General features: G+C 42.6%; 1 protein-coding gene across 2 annotated transcripts in view; it reads right to left on the reverse strand.

Moving 5' to 3' along the window:
- The window catches only part of rab11fip4b (RAB11 family interacting protein 4 (class II) b), a 49,079-nt gene that overhangs the window by 29,157 nt on the left and 7,848 nt on the right, over window positions 1–12,074 (reverse strand). The gene's annotated exons all lie outside the window — the stretch shown is intronic.

Raw genomic sequence — 12,074 nt, forward strand, 5'->3', positions numbered from 1 at the left:
CACGATGTCTAAAAGTGGTTGTTCCTTCCTCTTTCCTCTCCTACTTCCTCAATATTGCAGGTTAATGTTGAACTCGGAGTGTGCCTCTCTCTCTCTGCTGAATGATTCAAAATGTATACACAAAAGGCATTGACCAGACTGACTATGAGTGCACTTTGTTTATTAAGCAATGTGTCTTTGTTAAATGCCATATCATAAACATTCCTTCAACACTGCTCACCTTCTATGTTATGTGTTTTCATAATGTGTTCCACATTAGTGAATTGTCCGTCTCAATCCAGAGATAGGTTCAACCTGGGTGCTTTCCACATTTTGATATACCCGTCATCCTGACTCTGGATGGCTTGGTAGACACGCAAAAAAAGAACCACGGACAAACATGTTTCACATTGAATGCCTTCTCTTACTCAACATATGCTCTTCAAACTCACTTTTCTACGTAGGCATGTAGAAGTTGACATTTTTATACATCACACAACGTCTATATATCTTTATGATGGATGGAGCTGTCAAGGAGGTTTCTGAAGGTAGCTGATATCAGGTGGCCTGGGAACCATATGAATCTGCGAGCTCGCGTTTTATTATCTGGCAGATGGTCTGGCCTCTCTTCCGGCGTCAAGACAGGTTCCAGCCAAACCGGGCCCGGGTCGGGCCAATCACAAAATGCTTATCTGATATGGGCTGGGTTTGATATGATGACCCAGATGGCTTCCACTGATATGCAAAGGTCTGTTGAATCCGCTATGGTGGCAGTATATAACAAACTGAATGGTATATTTACTCTAAAAGAAGATGAAAACACTGTAATTAAAGCGTTTGTTGATAAGAAAGATGTGTTTGCCATACTTCCAACAGGATTTGTTCAAATCCAAAGGTAATTGACCAATTATACGCCCAGTGCTACGACGTCATATGTTTCGTTGCTCTGATTGTTTGCAGGTCTTTCCAATGTCGTCAAGAGGCATTTTGCACTTCGCCCGGTGATAACGAGTGTTGATACTCCTCCTTTGGAAGAGACGTAAAACCGAGGTCCTGACTCATTCAGGTCATAAAAGACCCCAGGGCACTTATCGCAAAGAGTAGGGGTTTCCCCGGTGTCCTGGCCCAAACAGGCTCATTCAATCTGGCCCCCTAATCATCCCCCTGTATAATTGTATAATTGGCTGACTCATTAATTCCCTCACCCTCCACCTCGAGCTGCTGTGTGGTGAGCGTTCTGGCGCAGATTGGCTGCCGTGCATCACCCTAGTGGGTGCTACACACTGGTGGTGGTCAGTGACGTCCCCCCTTCACTGTAAAGCGTCTTTGAGTGTCTAGAAAAGCGCTATATGAATTCAATCCATCATTATTTATTACTTGGTCTGGCAATGTCAGGCTAGATATCAGGTACTTTGAGAAAACAAAGGTTTTGTCTTTACTACAACGCAACCATTTCCCTTATATGTTATGGGAGTTTCCCAAATCTGTTTAAAATAGTCGGCACAGTGCACATCTTCTGTATGTCGCACAATTCAGACATCGTCAACCTACTGCAGATCATTTAAGGCAATATCGGAAAACCTATTCCTTCTCCGCCTCTCTCTCCGTATGATACTAACATACAACTTCATACAGCACCACTAATCTGTGGATACTGTACGAGCTACTGCAGCCTTTATGCTCTGCGCGCTAGAGATTGTTGCGCTAGTGAAGTAACTCAGAGTTACGTGGAATGAGAGGTTGAGCGGATGAAAGGAGTCATGAAGGCTAGGGTAAAATTGGGTTATTATGCGGAAAGGAATGCAGCCTCCCTACTTATAGACCCCCAGCACAACCACCACCACCACCACCATCCTCTCTCACTTTCTAAGAGACTGTTTGCCGGTCAACCAAAGGCACGCACATCACTGTTTGTTTATGTGCTACTTGTTAGAAAGCGGTCTCCTTATTTCCCCTCCCTACAACACACACATGCACACAAACACTTTCACAACAATGCCTGCCGTTTGCCATGCCAGCATGCAGAGTTACGGCCATGCTTTTCACCATTGCCAACACAGTTATTTTAATTATATTCGGTGAGGGGATGGATTTATTAGATTACTCTTCAGCAAAGGTGTTCAACGAAGAAGAACTGATGAGGGTAATTGCTGAGAATAGATGGTTATGGCTGACCCAGGCCAATATAGAGAGCACAAAGGAACATGAGCCATTTCTGCCTCGAAACTATGGATGGGAAATCATTCAAGTCGTTGTTGTGTGAGAGTCTGATTTAATGATGAAAGACATGAGATAACACTTCAAACACCCAACGCAAACCATCACAGTGCTTGTTTTGCTCTCATACAGAATTAGAGAGGGAAGGAGCAGGTGCTAGTGGCATATAAAAGGAGGTAGAAATACTCTTTAGGGTACACTTAATAGGCTGTTTGTGTGCATGGACAATGAGATGTTGAGAGTGGAACAAGTATGCCCGCTCCTCGTATGTTAATTCAGAAGGCCTGAGAGGTCTTGAATGTCTTGGGAAGAGTAAGGAAGTCTGAGGAACAAATGCTGATTATGGGATTTTTAAGGGATGAGTAAATAAACAAGTAAACATGTATCTGCCAAATGTATCAATGGAAAAATGGCTCAGTCAATCATGTCTAGGCTTGGCAATGTAAACTAAGAGAAGGTTCTTAACTTCTGTCAGTACAGATTTTCCACCCGTTTTCTCTCCCCAAATTTTGTTTGAACAATTTCTGTATGAGTTAGGGTTAGGAAATAAGATATTAAAGAAAAGTTAAATAAAGTAGAATAGAATAACTTCTCGTTTATTTACAGCTTTTCTGCTCCAAAACGAAGGAAATTTGAACTGCGTGCGCTTTGGACTTCACAATAGGGGGACTTGTTTGCATATTTATTATCCATAAATGGTAACATAGATTGAAAACTCCCTAGCCAAGCATTTTTAATGCTAAATTAAAACAACACAATGAGGCAGGGCCACTCCCCAAAATCAGGATGGACAATATAAATTCATAAACAAATGTTTTATGTGATGATGTCATTTGATAAGCCTGGATAACCAATTGATTCAGACTGGGACGGGCTTAAATGTTTTGGGGCCAAATTTCATATAGCAGATGTAATGTTCCCTAGTTGTTACAAAATCAAGCAGGACTTCCATTTGTTTTTCCATTGCTGAGCAGTACGATATATACATCACATCAATGTCACATTCCCCATGGTGCCTTTAAGACTAGAGATTAGTCAGTGTATCCAATCCTTCATGCCAATAAAAATAGCCACATCGTTTCTTTGACTCTGTAAATAACACATTTGTTTCTGTACCTCTGCTCATTAATGTCTTGTCTTGTCTCATTGGCATTCGATAATAACACAAAGAAAGAAAGAAAGAAAGAAAGAAAGAAAGAAAGAAAGAAAGAAAGAAAGAAAGAAAGAAAGAAAGAAAGAAAGAAAAAGAAAGAAAGAAAGGGACGGAGAGAGACGTTAGTAGAAGACGGAGTGAGTAAAGAGGAGAAGAGAGAGAGACAGAAGACAGAAGAGTGAAAACCTTTGATTCCTCAACGAGAGGAGAGATGTTCAGTGCAGTACCGTCAGTTTCCCATTGTGTGTCTGAACTGAACGGACAGGTTTGATCGGAAGATGAAAGCCATCAACAAAGCCAAACAGGGGGTTGTCAAACTGATTAGATACAAGTAAGAAAAAAGAAAGAAACCCTCATATGGTCTGATCCTCTTGCGTATATATATTGTTGATTGTTGGTATGAACCACCAGGTGGGGGTTGGTCTCCCCTGTTCCCATGTGGCCAACCTGCTCTCATACTAAGGATCCTTGAACACCAGCACACTAAATCATGCATGGGCAAAGCAGAGTAAAAGAAAGAGCACAGACCCACATTTCACATGGTACAGTGCCTGCCCATAGAGGTCATGGGCACCTCCTCTCCCTGATCATTACAAGTGCATGTCAGATATAGGTCATGGGGCGGTAACACAAGTGGTGATTAGAGCTAATGCAACGTGACAAAGACAGCAACACATGAGGTGATATTTGAACCTCCACTGTGATTGGGTCAAAAATAGACCATCGTTTAATGGAGTTTAAACTTAATATCAATAAACAGCATGGCGAGATGTGATGGCAGGTCAGCTTAGGGGGGAGTTGTCTGCACGTTTTTCCCAGGAGAAATGTGTTTTTTGGCATTTGTTTGCAGTGGTCTTACTTGGGACTGGTGAATGGTATGTTTTACTGCCCGGTCTCTATCTCTACGTCTCTCTATAATGTTCTTCAATTTATCCATTAACCTTATTTAACAGATGTCGGATCGTTCTGATGCTACGTGGATCCCACACCTAAATCTTTAAGCTTCAAGGAAGAAACATTTCCTAAGAAACGTTAATGTCAAATTAGGATGGAACTCCTCTAAACTCTTTGGACATACCAAGAATTGCGCACACTGATTACATCACACATGCTGTTAAATGGCATACAAGAAAAGATCCCTGGATTTGGAATATTCCCATAACTTGAATATTTTCGATTTTTGCTTTGGTCTGCTTATTTTTTGTATCTGCCCCTCTCTGAGAAATCTTTGTTGATTAACTTGATAGTGATTGATAGTGGTCTGTGTTATTGCATAACACAGACCTGTACAGCCATGGATGATAATTCAAACATAATTACATTTACAATTATGAACCCCTACCTAATTACATACATACTTAGCTATTTTCAGCTAAGTATGCCGCTGATGGCTTAGCTGTAACTTAATTACAGAAAAGGTCCCATTGTTGATGAACCATCACTGGTACAACCCCTGTGATTAGACAATGACGTAATTGTTTATAACTATCACCTCTACAGCAATACAATTAGGTTAGCACCAGCCTAGGGGACATTAGAGGAACATTACATTACAACAACATAATCAGAATAACATAACAACCATGCAAAAACACAGTACTAAGTTCCAGATGGTCTTACTGTAGTTCTACTCCATGTGTTCATCGATGGTAGACAGGTTTCATGTTGCTGATATAGCCAGACCATGGTTACAGCTGACTGACAGCAGATCAAAGACAAGATAATCAATATCACGTTCACCTATCAATCAAACTGTGACCAGACACCCGGGGACAGCAAAGCAATGACGGATGAATTACAGCTTGAGTGAGAGGGTAGAGTGCCAAGTGAGAGAGATGCAGAGAAAGAGACAAGTTGGAGAGAAGAAAGATAACAAAACAGAATCAAATAGTTGGGGGTGGATGGAAACAATGATTCTTTTTTCACCATGTAACACACCTACATCATTTAAACCCATCCTACTCCAAACTTTCGACAATCGGACCAATATCTCCTTTATTGGGAAAAAAAAGGCATACCAGTAATAACAGCTAAGAGCATGAATAATAAGTTCCACAAGGGGCATATTATACCATACAGTGTTCAGTAGGGCCTCTCACTTCACTTCCTCTTGGGTTATTGTGGCGTATGGAAGCTTCTGGGTTCCTAACTACCATGAAAGAATACAGTCACTTACATAGAGAAAGCTACATAACCAGATGAGACAAACTGCTTTGACATTGTTAAGTAAGAAACTTGATGGCAAGGCACTGAATTTTCAACTGCCACTCCTGTTCCACATACTTAGTAGACAGTATAGAAAGTCAGTGATAAACCTACTGAATTAACTACTTCTTAAAGGGGTAGTTCGGGATTATGGACATCGGACCTCATTTCCAAGTGAGCCAGTGTGTTATTTATTATTGGAGACCGTTAAACATTTTGAGGGACTACTTCCACAGCAGCAGTGGAATTTTACTTTGCTCCGGTGTAGCAACCAATCCACTACAACAGAACGTAAACAGAGAAGCGCATTCCAGTCGGGACACCTAGTAGTAAGTGCCTAGGTAATATCAGTCCGCCACTGCCATAGCCTGCTTCCAACTGCAGGGAAGTATAAACTAAATGAAATGCGGTGCAAGGGTGGTTTTATTTCTAACATTATTCTATCAATGGAGGACACTGGAGTGTGCTTCTCTGGTTACGTTCTGGTGTAGTGAATTGGTGAATTGGTGAATTGGTACATCGATAGTCTGGCATTATAATTAATTTGCCTCGGGTGTACTGTGTAGTGGGTAAAACTGTTTTTATTGGCAGGATAGCAGAAACCGTTGACTTGCGCTAGCCTAGCACCAGCGATCTCTGCAACTAGAAGGACTGAATTAAACGTGTTGAAAACGGTCTCTAGTGATAAATAACACACTGGCTCTCTTGGAAATGAGGTCCGATGTCCAAAATCCCGAACTACCCCTTTAAGTGACAACATGCTGGCGCCAAAAAAATGTAATATATGTCTGTAACCTTTTAATTAGCTTTTGCAGTAAAGTGATGGTATGACATCACATGGCGGTATCGATTGCTTCTCTATGGGAGAACTTGCCACCCTCAGCCTATCTATTTTCTGTTGGGGGTTCTGCCATGTGTGCTTTGCCATTTTAAACCCAATGCTGCACTGACTTCATAACTTTTTATTGGGACAATATATGAATGAAGCTGTATTAACTGACACACTTTGCTTTTCAAAACAAATATACCAAAGTCCAGCCATTTCCACTTAACTACTGCTACATACAATAAGAAGGCCTTTAGATTTAGTTAATTTGGAGCATCTGCTCCAAAACCTTCAGCAGTTTGGTTCGTTCCTAGTCATTTATGAACACCGAGGTGCAGCCAAAACAAGTGCTTCCAAGAGGACACAGCAGTTTGTTAACAGTGAGAACGCAGTGCGACTCAACCGACTCAAACAAGCGCATGTATTGCTATGCAATACATACGCTTAAAATAAGTATGCTCAGTGTGCTTCTCCATATGTCTTATGAATGACTTTGAAAACCTGAATATGTCACTGTTTGCATCTATCAGAGCACAGATATGTCTTGAGGCAGCACATCTTCATAAATCGTCATCAAAAGATAGTTTTCTGTACAAAAGTCTTGATTCACATTCAAACTGAATATGCTGCAACATACTGCGTGAGTGTGTGCTTGCCTGTGTGCTAGTGCATTTGTCCTGCTGTGTGTGTGTGTGTTGGTATGTGTGCCAGCAGAAAGCAGTGGGCTAGAATTGAGTTCCTGTGACAGCCTCTCTATTCAGACGCCGACATCACAGGACAATCAGCGACCTCATTAAACAAACAGCCAAAGACAAGAGATAACAACAGAGAGAGATAAAGAGCGAAAGAAAGAGATGCGGGGGTACAGAGAGAGAGACTGCTCCTGAAGGAGAAGAATGAAACACAAGTCAAGAGGGTAATCAAAGATGAGGCCAGGACACAAAAGGGAGAGAAACAGGGCAGACGAACACAGAGAAGGTGACTCATGATTCATAGTTATCAAGGAAGATAAACTCTTCCTTAATCAAGACATTTGGACCGAGACTTTTTGAATTACGTCTCGAACAGGAGGTCAGAGGGATAAGAAAAAAACGAACTAGAAAAATAGAGCGAGGTGTAGATGCAAGGCTAGGATGGTGTAGTGCTGGGGAGGGGGATGCAGCTTTCACACTTTTGCAAGCACTTCACTTTATCCCCTTTTGAAAAGAAGAAGACACGGTCTGGTCATCGACTGTGGACTGCAAGACAGATAGCACTCACACACGCACGCAGGTATGCAAACACACACACACACACACACACGTTGGAGTATATAACAGCAGAGGGAGACAGGAGATGAGGACGACAGAGGAGAATGGCTTGGGGGGGGGACAGCTAAAAACAAACACAAAAAATAACCTCATAATTTGTCTACACCGCACTCCGATACAGCAGCATATCAATCCTGGTTTAAGACAGAGACGTAATCCCATTGGTTGTACTTTAAGCCATCGTTCAGGCTCCCTGTGTCACTGGTCTCAGTGCTGTTCTAAGCAGTTTAGAGGACAGAGGCTACGGGTCATTAGTAGCCGCTATAAGGTCTTTACTGTTCCTTCATGCTTGTGCTACCTAATAAATAGTCATTAGACAAGATGATTGAAGTTGACAGCTTCGTATCCTTGTGTCTATGTGTGTGTCTGTATGTGTGTGTGTATGCATGTATGTGTTTATCTGGCTCATTGATGTATATCTATGTCAGTATGCCTGTGTAAGATCTATATAAGGTATTGAAGATTAAGGTGATGCTAATTAGAGTAGAATTCAATTACAATTCTTACTGCAGGCTAGTCTCCACAGATTTAATCAATTTCCAAAATGCCTTATATTAGACAATATAAATTAGAATATCAGTGTTCCTAAAGTATAAAGACGCATACTCTAAAAGCCTGTTTTGCCTTATCATTCATTGAGATATTTATCACCACCACCTCATTCTTACTGAGGTGTTTTAATGGCCATTGTATAATCAAATTAGTGGCGAAGCATTCCACTGCATAAATAAATCCCTGGCATGTGAATCAATATGAGTTAGAGTTAACAATCAAGGTCTCTGTGAGTGAGTGAGTGAGTGAGTGAGTGAGTGAGTGAGTGAGTGAGTGAGTGAGTGAGTGAGTGAGTGAGTGAGTGAGTGAGTGAGTGAGTGAGTGAGTGAGTGAGTGAGTGAGTGAGTGAGTGAGTGAGTGAGTGAGAGAGAGAGAGAGAGAGAGAGAATAAGAGAGAGAGAGAGAATGCATCCAGGTGTGAGTATATACTTGCTATCATGCAAGTAAAGGCATGTATATAGCCTCTATTTGCAGGTGCATACACAACATGTATTCAATACAAGCTGTGGCCAGACACTCAGGGAAGTGAATCTAATGAGAAGAGCAGAAAGGGGGCGCACGCACACACACACACACACACACACACACACACACACACACACACACACACACACACACACACACACACACACACACACACACACGGTACACACACAAATGGTAGCGAAGCAGCACAGGCTAGCATTCTTTGAGATTGGTGGTGCATTATTACGAGCGTTGAATTGTTATGCGGTCACCGGTATGTGCTAATATGCGAGTGTGTTAGAATGGCAAAATCAGAATTATTGATTAAGGACCAGAATTATTGATTTTATAAACGTGCGTATATAATATCGTGGAGTAACATTCTGATGTTCCTCCAAATGGATTGAGCAAACCCTAAACACAAAGACTAGCGGTGAAGGTGGTGGTGCCGCGTCCCGACCTCTGGTCTCTCCCTGTGTGTGGGGTCAGGGTGAACAAGCTAGAGGAGCAGCTGAAGGACCAGGAGGCGCAGGCAGAGCTCAACATGGAGGAGGAGGGGAGGCGCCACCGGGAGGCCTTCAGCAAGATGGAGAGGGACACGAACACACACATAGAGCTGCTGAATAACCGGTGAGGTGGACGCACACACACACACACACACACACACACACACACACACACACACACACACACACACACACACACACACACACACACACACACACACACACACACACACACACACACACACACACACACACACACACTTCAAACTCCAGTTGCTCTAACGCACCCATTCTTCAACAAAACAACCAGGTAATACATTTACCATGTTACCCGACTACCACTAGCTCCTCAAACCAGCCTGTATCTAGTGCACACACACCCCATCGCTCAGTCATCACACACCCTACGACCCAACCTAATTCTTTGCCGAGGCGTTTTCCTAGGCTGTGTGGAACAAATTCACAATGGTCCCTCATTGGTAGAACATGATTACAAAATCGTTTTTTCTGGCATAAAGCATTGATTTATGTTCACACTTCAGGGAAACGGATTAAAACTTTCTTACAACTATCGTGCACTTGGATGGGATTCATTTTGTTGCAAGTTGATTGTGGTAGCCCTATTATTGCAGTATAGTGTCCCTTAAGTGTATTTCAGTCTGCCAAGTAGACATATTGTATGAAAACATAAGCATTGAGCTGCAAAGCTGTATAATGTGTGTAAAGTGTGCGGGTATGTGTGTTTGTGCTTTATTACGTGAGTAAAATGGTCAAGCTTATCAAAAGACAATGAGCAGCATCGTTCGTCCAAAACAAGGAGGAAGAATATCAGATAAGAAAATGACTGAGTCATAATCCCACCTTGGTGGGCGTTTGTGCCTGGGCTGCAGATGGTGGTGCTATATGAGGACATGAGGGGGAAGAACAGGTGAGAGAGAAACGGCTGAGGAAGGCCATTGCCAGTGAGTGTGTACTGTATTGAGAGGGTACTGTTGAAGTATGGAATTTTAGTGGATAGCAATGGAGATGCAAAGAAGGGCAGATAATTAACAGACCACATATATATATATATATATATATATATATATATATATATATATATGACTACTATAATAGCAGGCCTGTCGCACCAGTTACTCAAGTTAGTCATGTGCGCATGTGCCAAGCAGCATGCAGCTCACACACAGACACACAAACACACAGCAGACGCGAACGCATACATACACCGCAAGCACGCACATACAAACCGCATACACACACCGCACACACACGCACATACGCACAAGCATGGAAACGCACAAACACACTCGCACACACCCAACCTGGTCTCACAGGAATCCGTAAAATGACTACGGACGAATAACTCGAAATCCGTGGACACATCACGGAAACACGCCGATTTCCGTGATGTGGCCACGGAATTCGCTCCAATGCAAGTTAATGACGCTGATGTTCCGTGGCTCACACACGGATCCCCGTTTCAACGAGCGAGTCGACCACGGGGGCTTAACTCAAAACCCGGGGTGGTCTCACTGAAACACTTAAATTGTCCTTGTTGTGTCCACGGAAGTTGCTCCAATGCAAGTAAATGACAATGATATTCCGTGGCACACACACAGATTCCCGTTTCAATCTGTGTGTGTGCTCCCGTTTCAATCGGTGTGTGTGCCACATTTGACCACAGCGGGGGCTTAACTCAAAATCCGTGGTGGTCTGACGGAATCACTTCAATTGTCCGTGATGTGGCCACGGAATTTGCTCCAATGCAAGTAACTGACACTGTTATTCCGTGGCTCACACACGGATATCGGCGTGTTTCCGTGATGTGGCCACGGATTTCGAGTTAAGCGTCCGACCGTAGTCATTTCACGGATTCCTGTGAGACCATGTTGCACACACCGCACGTCAAGACAAAGGCAGCAACACACTTGCCGAGGTAAGACGTTATGTTTTTAAACACAACGGCTCCACCATCGACATACGTGCAGGTTCGAACGCACACGCACGCGCACACACCGCAGCGACACTCGCCCAGGTAAGACGTTATGTTTTTAAGCATAACGGCTCCACCATCGAGACACACGCAGGTTCGAACACAAACACACGCGCACACACCGCAGCGACACACTCGCCCAGGTAAGACATTATGTTTTTAAACATAACGGCTCCGCCGTCGACAAACTCTCCCAGGTAAGACGTTCTGTCTATAGACTGTAGAAATTGCGATTAAAGAAGGTAAGAGACAATATCTCACCTCGACAAACGATGGAAGGTCGTTGATTTTGTCATATAAAAACCGTTAAATTCAAACATTGCACCGACCGGCATATCAACAAGTGACATGATCTTAAAGAGACAGTGTCTCTATAACACAACAAAAATATGTAACACAGAATGGTGAAATATGTCTATAGAGTCCACCACAAGACTACACTTTGTTGCTCAAATGTAATATTACTATTATACTATTCCTCCTTGAGCCTCCCGAAATGTCTTAACACTTTGTTGCTCAAACTTCACATTACCCTCCTCCTTGAGCCTCCTGAAATATCTTGCGATATTGTTATCCCCCTTCCCCCCTGCAGACTGATTTAGTTTTCTTATGTTTTGTGTGTATGCTATGTGTAACTGTAGGCTACTGCTGCCTGTCTTGGCCAGGACACTGGAAGAGATGTTTAATCTCAATGATGATCATTATTGTAAACTAAGCAATAGAAGTTGCCTTGCATTTTAAAATGTCAATGCACTTTTCAGCCCTGAATAACAGTAAAAGCTATTTAATAATCGATTTGCATGCATAGTATACTACACTTTCCATTGAAAAATGACCCCTGCTAATTACAACTAGAGGTTGAGCGTGC

The sequence above is a fragment of the Gadus macrocephalus genome, chromosome 3 (genome assembly GCF_031168955.1).
Source record: "Gadus macrocephalus chromosome 3, ASM3116895v1".
Lineage (NCBI taxonomy): Eukaryota > Metazoa > Chordata > Actinopteri > Gadiformes > Gadidae > Gadus > Gadus macrocephalus.